At 42.3% G+C, this 13,844-nt stretch overlaps 1 long non-coding RNA gene across 1 annotated transcript in view; it reads left to right on the forward strand.

Moving 5' to 3' along the window:
- Nucleotides 1-13,844, forward strand: part of LOC117081166 — a 56,790-nt gene that overhangs the window by 36,441 nt on the left and 6,505 nt on the right. Inside the window, exon 3 of the long non-coding RNA XR_004436116.1 lies at nt 6,574-6,642. This is a non-coding gene — a long non-coding RNA (uncharacterized LOC117081166). The remainder of the gene's footprint in view (nt 1-6,573; nt 6,643-13,844) is intronic.

Below are 13,844 nucleotides of genomic sequence, written 5' to 3' on the forward strand. Positions count from 1 at the left end.
GGCGTGGTGGTGGGTGCCTGTAGTCCCAGCTACTCAGGAGGCTGAGGCAGGAGAATGGCGTGAACCCAGGAGGTGGAGCTTGCAGTGAGCCGAGATCGCGCCACTGCACTCCAGCCTGGGCGACAGAGCAAGGCTCCATCTCAAAAAAAAAAAAAAAAAAATTCAGTTAATGATGTGTATGTTGGATAATCTGTTAAGTACCCAATTCTGTGAGATCTGTGAAGTGTTTCCTGCTGTAAAAGAGTTTCTGTCTAAATTGGTAGAGAAAATTTTTACACATGAAGCAATAAGAGACAAATGAAAGTACAGATGAATGGCTCAGGGAAGTTAGTGCACTAACCAAGGGAACACGATCTAATAGGCATACTAGGAGGCATTTGAGAGGTTATCACATTCATAAAACAAAAGTAGGAACAATCATAGCCTAGGACTGCCAAAGAAATATAATAGAAAGTAAACATGGCTGAGGACAGTTTTTCTCTTGTTTTTTAAATAAATAATCATGGCAAGGTGCAATAAAATATCCACATCTTTCCAAATCATCTTCAAACCTCTTTAAACACTACTGTAGCTGATCGGTGATAGTTCAGAGTGTTCCACAGCGTCGCAATTCTTAGTCTTAGGCAGGAGTGAGAAACCTTGGCAAGCAACCCAGAAAGGGAATGCAGAAGGAGACTTTCATTAGTCGTTACTAGAGAGAGTGTGTTATTTACAATTTGCTTGACGATCACCTCTGATCTTTTCATACTCGGGCTCTTGCTAAACTAGAATTATTTCTAGTCCTTCCCTTTCCTAGTCTTTCCGAGGTCTTAGAAACTTAAAATTAGGCCAGGTGTGGTGGCTCACGCCTATAATCTCAACACTTTGGGAGGTTGAGGCAGGCAGATCACAAGGTCAGGAGTTCGAGACCAGCCTGGCTAACATGGTGAAACCCCGTCTCTACTAAAAATACAAAAATTAGCCAGGCATGGTGGCACAGGCCTGTAATCCCAGCTACTTGGGAGGCTGAGAATCACTTGAACGCAGGAAGTGAAGTTTGCAGTGAGCCGAGATCAGGCCACTGTACTCCAGCCTGGGCAACAGAGCAAGACTCTGTCTCAGAAAAAAACAAAACAAAACAAACATTAGCCAGGTGTGGTGGCATGTGCTACTTGGGAGGCTGAGGCAGGAGAAGCCCCTGAACCTGGGAGGTGGAGGTTGCAGTGAACCAAGATCACGCCACTGCACTCTAGCTGGGCCACAGTGTGACACTCTGACTCTAAATAAATAAATAAATAAATAAATAAAATTAGAATGAAACTAGAGATAACCCTTAAAAAATATTCCAGCTGAGGAACTTACTCTTTTTTTTTCTTTTTAGATGAAGTCTCACTCTGTTGCCAGGCTGGAATGCAGTGGCGCAATCTTGCCTCATTGCATCCTTCACCTCCTGGGTTCAAGCAATTCTCCTGCCTCAGCCTCCCCAGTAGCTGGGACTACAGGCACCACCACACCCAGCTAATTTTTGTAGTTTTAGCAGAGACGGGGTTTCACCATGTTGGCCAGGATGGTCTCAATCTCTTGACCTTGTGATCCGCCCACCTTAGCCTTCCAAAGTGCTGGGATTACAGGTATCAGCCACCGTGCCCGGCCCAGCTGGGGGACTTATTTTTAAAAGGAGCTTGTGTAAAATGTTAATACTTATCATAATGGGAATGATACCAATTTTCCATGAAACAAGATGTGAAGAGAACCATCATTTATTGAGCATCTGCTATATGCCACATGGTTTGTATATTAACTTCAGTCAATATTCACAATAAGCCTATGACATATTAAAATTCTCTGGTGATAGATCTGGCTGGAAAATGCAGAAAATCTGACTACAGTGGATTGAAATTTATGGGATTAGTAGTCCACCAGTATCCACCACTAGGTGGTGCTGGTATTGATGCAGCTTCTCAGTGATGACATTGAAAAACTTATCTCTATCTGCATAACTATCCTTAGCAAGTTAACATTTGGCTTTGTTCATGTCTCATAATTGCAGGATGGCTACAGTAGCTCCAGATATCACATCCACATTAGAGGTAGAATTGAGAGAGGCTGGGCGCGGTGGCTCACGCTTGTAATACCAGCACTTTGGGAGGCTTAGGCAGGTGGATCACATGAGGCCAGGAGTTTGAGACCAGCCTGGCCAACATGGCAAAACTCTGTCTCTACTGAAAATACAAAAATTAGCCAGGTGTGGCCGGGTGCAGGGGCCCATGCCTGTAATCCCAGCATTTTGGGAGGCCGAGGTAGGTGGATCATGAGGTTAGGAGATCAAGACCATCCTGGCCAACATGGCGAAACCTCATCTCTACTAAAAATACAAAAATTAGCTGGGCGTGGGGGTGGGCGCCTGTAATCCCAGCTACTTGGGAGGCTGAGGCAGGAGAATGACTTGAACCCAGGAGGCAGAGGTGCAGTGAGCTGAGATCGCGCCACTGCACTCCAGCCTGGTGACAGAGCAAGGCCCTGTCTCAAAAACAAACAAACAAACAAAATAGCCAGGTGTGCTGGGCGCCGTGGTTCACGCCTGTAATCCCAGCACTTTGGGAGGCCTGCCTCCCAAAGACCATCCTGGCTCACACGGTGAAACCCCATCTCTACTACAAATACAAAAAATTAGCCGGGCAAGGTGGTGCGTGTCTGTAGTCCCAGCTACTCAGGAGGCCAAGGCAGGAGAATGGCTTGAACCTGGGAGGCGGAGCTTGCAGTGAGCTGAGATCGCGCCACTGCACTCCAACTTGGGCGACAGAGCAAGACTCTGTCTCAAAAAAGAAAAAAAAAAAAAATTAGCCAGGTGTGGCCGGACTTGGTGGCTCATGCTTGTAATCCCAGCACTTTGGGAGGCCAAGATGGGCGGATCATGAGGTTGGGAGTTCGAGACTAGCCTGGCCAACATAGTGAAATCATGTCTCTACTATAAATACAAAAATTAGCTGGGCGTGGTGGTGGGCACCTGTAGTCCCAGCTACTCGGGAGGCTGAGGCAGGAGAATTGCTTGAACCTGGGAGGCAAAGGTTGAAGTGAGCTGAGACCATGCTACTGCATTGTCTAAAAAAAAAAAAAAAAAAGGTAGAATTGAGGGAAAAGGATAAGGCCACACCCCAGAAACCCCATCATCAGACTTCTACTTAGGTATTATTGACAACAAATGTGTCACATAGATACCCTTAGTTACAAAGGAGTCAGAGAAAGTAATGGGTGGGATTGTCAGGGTTGTGTTAGATTAGGGGTGGACAAACAATAACCAAATCTGGACCACTGCCTGTTTTTGTAAATAAAGTTTTCTTGCACCATATCTATACCCATGCATTTACATATTGTCTATGGTTGTATTCACACTACAATGACAGAGTTGTGACAGAAACTGAATGGCCTGCAAAGTTTAAAATAGTTACTCTCTGGCCCTTTTCAGGAAAATTTACTGACCTCTGCCTTAAATCACTTGTGAGCCATCATCTAGACTAGGCACTTCCCTCCCCCAAACAAAACTGGGAGAGCTTCTGATAGCAAAAAGAAGGGGACATTGTCACTGAGTAGGTCACTGACATTATCTGCCACATGTAGCTGTTGTTACCTGTTTCAGATGAGGAGGATCAGAAAAGTTACGTAACTTGCCCAAGGACACAAGTTGAATGAGGGCAGTCCTAATTTCAAGTTTAGATTCAAAGTTGACTTCATGTCCTTTTGATCACATCATAGTTTTGTGAGCTTTCTCATCTGTGAAGGAGCTGTGAGACAGCCACCTATTATTCAATGCAGCCCTTCAATGAGTTGTACAAAAGGACAGAAAGCTAATGAATCTATCTAAATAGGTTCACAATACAATTATTTACTTTTAAACTGCATTTCAGTGTTCGCTTTGTAGAGTCAAACTCTGTAAAATATTTGAAGAGATTTATTCTGAGCCAAATATGAGTGACCATGGCTCATGACACAGGCCTCAGAAGGTCCTGAAAACATGTGCCCAAGGTTGTCAGGGAGCAACTTGGTTTTACACATTTTAGGGAGGCATGAGACATCAATCAAATACATTTAAGAAATACATTGATTTGGTTCAGAAAGGCGAGACAACTCAAAGCGGGTTGGTGGGGGGTGGGGGGGCTTCCAGGCTATAGGTAAATTTAAACTTTTTCTGGTTGACATTTGGTTGAGTTTACCTAAAGACCTGGGATCATAGAAAGAAAATGTTCAGGTTAAAAGTAAAAGATTGTGGAGACCAAGATTCTTTTGAAGTCTTATAGGGGCTGCCCTTAGAGACAATAGATGACAAATGTTTCCTATTAAGATCTTCAAAAGGTGCTAGACTTTCAGTTAATCTCTTTAGGATTGGGAGGACCTAGGCCGGGCACGGTGGCTCATGCCTGTAATCCCAGCACTTTGGGAGGCTGAGGCAAGTGGATCATGAGGTCAGGAGATCGAGACCATCCTGGCTAACACGGTGAAACCCCGTCTCTACTAAATATACAAAAAAAATTAGCCGAGCGTGGTGGTGGGCGCCTGTAGTCCCAGCTACTCGGGAGGCTGAGGCAGGAGAATGGCGTGAACCTGGGAGGTGGAGCTTGCAGTGAGCCGAGATCGCACCACTGGACTCCAGACTGAGCAACAGAGCGAGACTCTGTCTCAAAAAAAAAAAAAAGGATTGGGAGGACCTGGAAGAAAAAGATCTAGCTATGTTAATAGAGATTCCTTACAGATGCAAATTTTCCCCACAAAGGACAGCTTTGCAGGGACAATTCAAGATATGGCAAAGAAACATGTTTTGGGCTAAAATATATTTATTTTCTTCCTTGTCTCATGGTTTGCCAGAGTCAGGTTGGAAAGCAAGTCATGATATATAGGGTTAAATAAAACCCATCTGATGAGAATTTGTGATTTCTAGGGCATGACTCCCCAGACTGCTTAGATAGAAATTTGGGCAAGATTAAAAAATCAAAGTTTAGTCCTCAGTTTCCCATTTAGTTCTCTTTCCCTTACATATAAACACAGACTATAATAACCTGAGCTACTTTAGAAAAGTTTTTTATTTTTATTTATTTATTTTTTATTTTTATTATTTTTTTTGAGACGGAGTCTTGCTCTGTCGCCCAGCCTGGAGTGCAATGGGGCGATCTTGGCTTACTGCAACCTCTGCCTCCTGGATTCAAGCAACTCTGCTGCCTCAGCCTCCCAAGTAGCCGGGACTACAGGCACGCACCACCACGGCTAGCTAATTTTTTGTATTTTTAGTAGAGACAGGGTTTTACCATGTTGGCCAGACTGGTCTCAAACTCCTGACCTCGTGATATGCCTACCTCGGCCTCCCAAAGTGCTGGGATTACAGGTGTGAGCCACCATGCCCTGCCTAGAATAGGTTTTTTAAAAATTATTTTTCTCCCCAGTACTTTACATATACCTAACACACAACAAGGACTCAAGAAAAGTTTGTTATATTCCATACTCCACTATTGTCTCATACAAAGTAAACATATAACATAATTTCATGTGTTATCTTCCCAATGAGGCTGTGAATTACATCTGTGGATACCCACTCTGCAGTTAACATATGCAAAATGAATAAATGACACCCCCAACCCTCACCATTGGCCCCTTAAAACTGAAAATAATGGCAGTTGCAGTGTTTAAGGGCAACACAAATGGCTAGCCACCTTTGGCCTGCCTGGTCGGTCTCATCTATGATGAGATGCTGTGATGGCAGCAGCATCTATATGGAGCTCAGGCCTCAACATTGGGCTGTCTCTGAACCTTCATTTCCTCTGCAACCTGGAAACAGCAGCACAGGTGGTAAGAGAGCTAAGAACAGCATGATCAAGACAAAGGGAAAGGGCAAAATTTTGAGAGGAAGAAGAAGAAAGCTTTAGAATATTCATTTTTCTTCATTTTCCTCTCCATTCTCCAACTCAGTCAAGGAGATCTGGAAGAAACCACTTCCCCTCTTCCTGCCTTCCATTTCAAGTTCCTGAAGCTTCTTCAAATTTGTTCTCTATCTCTCTCTCTTGCCTGGAAGAAACTTCTCTTCCACTCTGCCGCACCACTGTCAAGCTAACCTTTCTTCTAAGGTTTTATTTTAGAGTTAACATCCTCCAAAAAGCCTTCCTCAAGAGTTGAAGATATCCCTAATATCACAGTCATGGTATCATGTACCCTGGACCTTATTGTCTGTCTGCCTGTTGTACCTTGTGTTAGTCTATAAGCAAAACCCATAAGAAGCCACATCTGGCTATTCTGTGTACTCAAAAAATAATTGGCAAGTGAAAGAATGAGGAAAAGGAGAAAAAATTCAGAAGGCCCCTACCCCTTCCAATGGGTCAAGTCAGGAATTTCCTACCTGCATGTGATTCCCTGTGTCCTAGAGGGTTTTATTTACACCTCAGACCTTGGAAACTGTTAACCAGGGTCTCTGTTTGGAGATCTTATCTGTGTGCTTCTCCATGGGTGTTGTTTCCCCTATCTCTAGCCATGCATTCCTCAGCTCTTTAAGTGGTGGAGCCTGTCTGCCTGGATACAGTGCAAAAGCTACAGTGTAATCTTGCTTTCTTTCAGGGCCACTGACCAGGGGAAACAAAAACTGGACTGATTGTGCTCTCCTGATGTAGACCAGCCAGTGGCCCTGTAAGTTTCCTTCTGTGTTTAAAATTCCTTATCTGACATTGCTAGCTGATCAGCAGGCCCACAGGTCAACTGAGGGCTTCAAAGCCCAAACCGGGGCTGGAGCTTCAAAGAGATACATGCACACCACTCTCCTGGGTCAGATGGGCTGTGTCACAGTGAGTTGGGAGTAATTTAGGATCAGTTAACTTAACACACGTAACACAACCTATTAATTTTTTTTTTCAAAGAGCAAAATTTATTTTACTTTTTCCCATTATGAAAGTCATCAATGCTCATTATAGAAAATTTGGCAAATAACAGAAAGTGGAAAGAAAAAAATTCCTTAATAGTTTAGTATATTTGATATATTTATCTTTAATCTTTTACTATGTTATATCTGTAATAGTTGTGATTATATACTTTTTGTAAAAAATGTATATTTGTATTGTGGCTTTTTTAAAATTTAAAAACATAACAGATATTTCCCTAAATTTCTACATTGTTTGGGTAAACAATTTTAATAGCTGCATACTTGTTTATATATCGCATACTTTAACTGTTTCCTCATTGTTAAGTATTTAGGTAGTTTTCAATATTTTTTTTTTTTTTTGAGATGGAGTCTTGCTCTGTTGGCCAGACCGGAGTGCAGTGGCACAGTGTCAGCTCACTGCAACCTCTGCCTCCCCAGGTTCAAGCAATTCTCCTGCCTCAACCTCCCGAGTAGCTGGAATTACGAGCACACGCCACCACGCCCGGCTAATTTTTAGTAGAGACGGAGTTTCACCATGTTAGCCAGGATGGTCTCGATCTCCTGACCTTGTGATCTGCCCGCCTCGGCCTCCCAAAGTGCTAGGATTACAGGCGTGAGCCACCGCGCCCGGCCATGCCCGGCTAATTTTTTGTATTTTTAATAGAGATAGGGTTTCACCATGTTGGCCAGGCTGGTCTTGAACTCCTGACCTCAGGTAATCCACCCACCTCGGCCTCCCAAAGTGTTGGGATTACAGGCGTGAGCCACCGCACCCGGCCAGCCCCATCTTCTTTTGTGTTGGCCTTACAAGGCTGTATAGCATGGTACGAGGCATTGGTTTAGTGGTTAAGAGAAAGAAAGATAGCATCAGACACACCTAAGTTTGTGTGCATTTCAGCTTTGCTACCTGTCTGACCTTGGTGAACTTACTTCTCTGAGCTTCACTTTCGTATTTCTAAAATAAAATAGGAGTAGCAATAATAGTACCTGCAACAATCCAAATGTCCTTTACCTGGTGAATGGACAAACAAAATATGATACATTCATACAATGGAATATTATTCAGTTATAAAAAGGAAGTATGATATGTACCACAATAGAGATAAACCTTGAAAACATCATGCTAAGTGAAAGAAGCCAGGCACCAAAGATCACATATTTTATTCCATTTAGATGAAATGTACAGAATAGGCAAATCTTTAGAGACAAAAAGGAGATTAGTGGTTGCTTAGAGTTTGGGAAGATGGGGAAAGTGAGGGATGATAACTAAAGAATACGAAGTTTCTAGTTAAGACTTGTGTGGTTTACACTGATTGATGGTGCTAAAGTTGTGTGCCTGCATCTTTGTTGCAAGGGAGACTGGGAATTTGAGTTCAATTTTTCTAAATTGAGAAATTTGCCACTTAAATATGAAAATTTTAGGCCAGGCGCAGTGGTTTATGCCTGTAATCCTAGCACTTTCGGAGGCTGAGGCAGATAGATCACGAGTTCAGGAATTCAAGACCAGCCTGGCCAAGATGGTGAAACCCTGTCTCTACTAAAAATACAAAAAATTAGCTGGGCGCTGTGGCAGGTGCCTGTAATCCCAGCTACTTGGGGGGCTGAGCAGGAGAATTGCTTGAACCCGGAGGGGCGGAGGTTGCAGTGAGCCGAGATTGCGCCACTGCACTCCAGCCTGGGCAACAGAGTGAGTGAGACTCCATCTCAAAAAAGAAAAAGAAAAAAGAAAATTTCTCCTAACATAGAAATGTTAATCAAAAGACAATGGGCAGTCATGAATATAATCAGATGCCTACAACAAGGACAAGGCATAGACTCCTAGAGAACCCAACATCATCGGGGCAAACAGGGGAAGAGGATCCAGAGAAGAGTACAGAGAAGGCAAGGTAGTAGTATAGATGGAAAGAAAATCCAAAAAGAAAAAACTATCAGAAAGTGGATTAAATAATTTTAAGAAGGGAGTTATCAAGAGTGTTAGTATACATAGGTCAAATCAAATAAAGACTGAGAATTATCCATTGGTGTTAGCCATTGGGAGGTCATTCATACCTTTAGTATGACTAATTTCAGTGGGCTAAAATGGAAACGGGAGATGATGACATAAAACCATACACTATCTCAAGACCTGGGGATCTAATCTCAACGTGTATTTGTTTTAATAAACATCATCATTTTCAATCCTTGTAAAGCCTTATGAGGAAGGGACTATTATTACCCCCATTTTACAGATGAGCAAATAGACTTAGAGATGAAAGATCACCTCTGGGTCTCACAACCAGACTTGTCTGACATCAGAGTTAGAAAGAACTCAACTACTAGATCACACTGCCAATACTTTATAATAGCTGTGGGTTTTAGGACAATCCCCGGAATCAGAGATTCTCAGAATGGGAAGGGATTTGAAGTCGGTTTCTTTTGGTTCTACTTCAGTGGTTCTTTCTTAGATCTGCAAAGCCAGAATATGTCTCTACCCTTGTCTGCTCATTATATTATGTTTATTCCTCTTTTATATTTGGTTTTGAATCCATTTCCTCCTCTCTGATTTCTTTTTCTTTTTTAATAGAGGTAGGGTCTCACTATGTTGCCTAGGCTGGTCTTGAACTCCTGGGCTCAAGTGATCCTCTCACCTTGGCCTTCCAAAGTACTGGGATTACAGATATGAGCCACTGTGCCCAGCCTTTTTTCTTTTTTCTCTGAGGAATTACCCATTATCTGAAGCTTGGTCCATTTGCTTTGATAAATGCTAACCTCACCTCTGTCTCCAGGGCTGGGCAAGTTACTCAGACTTGCCCAGTTAGAACATGACATTCCTTTGACCACTGTAATAAGTTTAAGGATAAGCTTGCAATCAAATTCAGGCCACTGCAAGTCCTATCCAAGACTTACATCATACTATTGGGGAAGAGAAGTTCTATTTTCTGTCGTACTGAAATCAGGGAATACATAGAGGTAGGGCTGTAGGAACCACCATGCAGAGTGAGGGCTACACTTTGGAGAGCAGATCCAGAAGGTGAAGAGATTTGGGGTCCCAGTGACATTACTTGAGCCTTTTAATCAACCCGCATTTAAAGCCAGACTTTCCTTTCTTGCCTTTCTTTCTTTCTCTCTTTCTCTCTTTATTTCTTTGAGACGGAATTTTGCTCTTGTCCAGGCTGGTGTGCAATGGCGCGATCTTGGCTCACCGCAACATCTGCCTCCCAGGTTCAAGAGATTCTCCTGCCTCAGCCTCCTGAGTAGCTGGTATTACAGGCATGCGGCATCCCGGCTAATTTTTTTTGTATTTTTAGTAGAGACAGGGTTTCTCTGTTTTGGTCAGGCTGGTCTTGAACTCCCGACCTCAGATGATCAGCCCGCCTTGGCCTCCCAAAGTGCTGAGATTACAGGTGTGAGCCACTGCACCTGGCCGAAGCCAGACTTTTCATAATATAAGTGAATTAATTTTTTTTTTAAGCAGGTTCTTGCTGTGTTGCCCAGGCTGGAGTGCAGTGGTACGATCACGGCTCACTGCAGCCTCAACTTCCTGGCCTCAAGCAATCCTTCCACATCAGCCTCCCAAATAGCTGGAACTACAGGCACATGCCACCATGTCCAGCTTTTTTTTTTTTTTTTTTTGGTAGAGGTAGGGTCTCTCTCTGTTTCCCAGGCTGGTCTCAAACTCCTGGCCTCAAGCAATCCTCCTGCCTTGGCCCCCCAACATGCTAGGATTACAGGTATAAGTCACCATGCCCAGCCATGAATAATTTTTTAGTTTGTTTGTTTAAGTCAGTTTGAATGGAGTTTTCTCTGACTTCATACCAAGACCTAATGCATGGCTTATTACTGCCTGCATGGTATTTTCTCCTCCAGCCGAATTAACTCCAATCTTGCCGTATTTCTCTTTATACTCTATCCCCATCAATGCCTAGGATGGTGTCTTGTACATAACATGTGCTCAGTAAATGTCTGATGGAGTTAGTGGATTGAATGTGGGTTGATTCTGCAACATTCCCTAAAAGTTGCTTTAGAAAAGCCTTCTGTCAGCCGGGCGCGGTGCCTCACGCCTTTAATCCCAGCACTTTGGGAGGCCAAGGCGGGCAGATCACAAGGTCAGGAGATCGAGACCATCCTGGCTAACATGGTGAAACCCCGTCTCTACTAAAAATACAAAGAATTAGCCGGGAGTGGTGGCAGGTGCCTGTAGTCCCAGCTACCTGGGAGGCTGAGGCAGGAGAATGGTGTGAACCTGGGAGGAGGAGCTTGCAGTGAGCCAAGATGGCGCTACTGCAATCCAGCTTGGGCGAGATTACGAGACTCTGTTTCAAAAAAAAAAAAAAAGCCTTCTGTCTGTAAGTTTGCTGACTGCTGCTTTTGCTTTTGTCTCTTAATCACAAAAGTAATCTGTAGAAGAACTTCCAAATATTTGATCTTTCTGTTTGTTTGAATCCACATTGAACTGAACTTAGTGTAAATATGTACTTGGAATACTCACTACATGCTCCAACAAAACAGATTGGAAGATGCAGAGTGGATTGCTCTATCAGTGGCTCAGTCAAATGAAATGTTTACTTTCTGCCCTTTGTAAAAAAACAAAAAACAAACAAACAAAAACCTGTTTTTTCTCTGGAGCATGAGTCCTTTCACACAAAGCTACTGACATTCTCTCAAATTAAAAAGGGGTAGAGAAATACGATATTTTTCTGTTTATTACAGTGAAAACGTGGCCTCAATTCTGTACCAGAATGGCCATGAGCTCTTGCTGCTGTGCACCGTTTAGGAACACTGCTCTTTGGGCTGAGCTCATTAAACCTGAAAGACTCAGATAGAAATACTTTTAGAACACATTGAAGAACAGTGTGAAATGATGTGTCATAGCTGTGAATGGCTGGAAAATCCTGATTTGCTAGTATTAATAACTGCTGAAAACAAAAAGAAATAAGGAAATAAAAAACAATTGCTGAGATGGCTGTGTCACATTGAAATAGGCCAGGAAAATCTTCTACCATATCTTGATGACAAAAAAACAGTGGAGGAAATGTAGTGAATTGATTATGTTAATATTTCACTTCATCATAACTATAATGACAGCTGACCCTTACTGAGTACTTATTATATACTCAATACACTCAGGCACTGTTCCAATCATTTTATACATATCAATAATGAGTAGCGACTATTATTATCCCCATTTTACAGATACGAAACTGAGGTATGACATAATTACTTAACTTGCTTGAGGTCACACAGGTTGTAATGGAAGAGCTAGGATTTATACCAGATAGTCTTGATCTAAAGCTTCTGTTCTTAACCATGGTGCTTTACTGTTTTTCATAGTATTTGCACTGATAAGTTAATAAGCTTGTAGGAATGTAGGAATACAACCTTTGGGAAAGTCATCTTGCAACACCTATTAAAATTTAAATTACACCTACCTTTATTTTTATGTATTTATTTATTTATTTTGACACAGAGTCTTGATTTGTCACCCAGGGTGGAGTGCAGTGGTGCGATCTCGGCTCACTGCAACCTCCGCCTCCTGGGTTCAAGCCATTCTCTTGCCTCAGCCTCCTGAGTAACTGGGACTACAGGTGTGCACCACCATGCCTGGCTAATTTTTGTATTTTTAGTAGAGACGGGGTTTCAGCATGTTGACCAGGATGGTCTCGATCTCTTGACCTCATGATACGCCCACCTCAGCCTCCCAAAGTGCTGGAATTACAGGCGTGAGCCACCGTGCCCAGCCGATTAATTTTTGTATTTTTAGTAGAGACAGGGTTTCACCATGTTGGTTATGCTGGTCTCGAATTCCTGACCTCAGGTGATTTACTTTGGCCTCCCAAAGTGCTGGGATTACAGGCATAAGCCACCATGCCCAGCTACACATACCTTTAACCCAATAATCCAGGAACATATTCTACAGAAGTAATCGATATATACTAAAGGATGTACATACAAGAATGTTTATTGTGATATTCTTGATGGTAACTGGAAAATCCTGATGTCCATCAATAAAGGTTGAATTAGCAGCGACACATTCATATTTGGCAGGTATATTTTGAATGAATTGGATCTAGATCTATTGACCTGGAAATATATCCATGGTGTTCCATCAAATGAGGAAAATAAATAGCAGAAACTATATGGAATGTGATTCACTTTTATCAAACAATAAACAAATTATACATATATACACTCATATGTGGTTTCATGAGAATTTAGTGGAATTAGGATACATTGGGCAGAGAGTATTTGGAGATGGCTGGGGGGAAGAAGTGGGCACAAAAAAGTAAGAAAACAAAGACTAAAACAACACAGAACAATAGACATGGCATAATGTTAAATGAAAATGTCAAATATAAAGTTCTACAGTGTTATTGCAAGTATCTAGTAATTGAATATGCATTTAAGAAAAGCTGGACAATAGCAAGAACAAATGTTAAACATGAATTTGATTAAAAGGTTATTTTGTGAGAAAACTTTTTCTTGGATTTTGCTTATTTTTTAATATAGAGTTTTGTAATAAAGAACCGGTAGTAGGGGGAACAAGATTACAAATCATTTTAGGAGACGACTAAGTCTGGAACTCACAGGTGAAATTAAGGTGAAATTTTGAGGGCTGGGCACAGTGGCTCACATCTGCAATCCCAGTGCTTTGGGAGGTGAGAAGATCGCTTGAGGCCAGGAGTTTGAGACCAGCCTGGGTAACATAATGAGACCCCATCTCTTCCAGAAAAAAATAAAAAATAAAAATAAATTAAAATAAATTAGCTGGGAGTGGTGATGTGTACTTGTAGTCCTATTTATATGGGAGACTGAGGTGGCAGGTGGGTGGGGGGAATAAGTGGGCACAAAAAAGGTAAGAAAGGGTAGGTGAGCCTAGGAGTTTGAGGTTACAGTGAGCTATGATCATGCCACTGCACTCCAGCCTGTGAGACAGAGCAAGAATCTATCTCTAAAAAGAAAAAAAAAGTGAAATTAAGTACTGTGGTCAATTTAT

The sequence above is a fragment of the Trachypithecus francoisi genome, unplaced genomic scaffold (assembly GCF_009764315.1).
Source record: "Trachypithecus francoisi isolate TF-2019V2 unplaced genomic scaffold, Tfra_2.0 Lachesis_group8, whole genome shotgun sequence".
Classification (NCBI taxonomy): Eukaryota; Metazoa; Chordata; class Mammalia; order Primates; family Cercopithecidae; genus Trachypithecus; species Trachypithecus francoisi.